Source organism: Etheostoma spectabile, chromosome 15, assembly GCF_008692095.1.
Source record: "Etheostoma spectabile isolate EspeVRDwgs_2016 chromosome 15, UIUC_Espe_1.0, whole genome shotgun sequence".
Classification (NCBI taxonomy): Eukaryota; Metazoa; Chordata; class Actinopteri; order Perciformes; family Percidae; genus Etheostoma; species Etheostoma spectabile.
Window position 1 is genome coordinate 3691162 of NC_045747.1, and position 737 is coordinate 3691898.

The window sequence follows — 737 nt, forward strand, 5'->3', positions numbered from 1 at the left end:
TGTTAAGCGTCCTTGGGTTTGTGAAAGGCGCTATATAAGTCAAAATTATTATTGTTATTAGTATTTGCTGTCTTGTTGTGGTGATTTGCTGTTGTGTTGTGTGAATTGCTCTCATGGTTTGCACTTCAGGGCCACAGTACCTAATAGCATAATTTATAATTAAATGTATTTGTTTGGAACTGAATTCCAATCAACTTGAAAGTGAACGTAATATTGTCAATTTAATTAAATACAGTTGCTTTAAAATGGTTTTAGATTCTCACTAAAAATGTACACACACACACACATACAGTACACACACACTAGGGCTGCATGGTATGAGGAAAACATGTAATTGCGATTCTTTTGACTGATATTGCAACTGCGGTATGATTCACAATATTGGAGTGAATGATCATTTTATAATCATTATTCTCATTCTCATTGAAAAATAATAAAATGAAAATAATTATAGTGTGATTTTTTTCTTTGCTCTGTCGGAAACAACACACAGGCTAGGACATCCCTGCAGCACCACAAAACTTCAGAATTCAGAATGGTGTCATATATATTCCCCCCCCCACCCCCAAGCCTACACACCTACACCTAACCTAACCTACACACAGAAACACGCCTCAGACTTTTGACAGTCTCTTTTTACGGAATGTAAAACTCTGTAAGGATTGTTCTTTCTCTGAAATGTTGTTCATCAGGCTCATCGAAACACAGACTTACACAGACACACACACACACACACA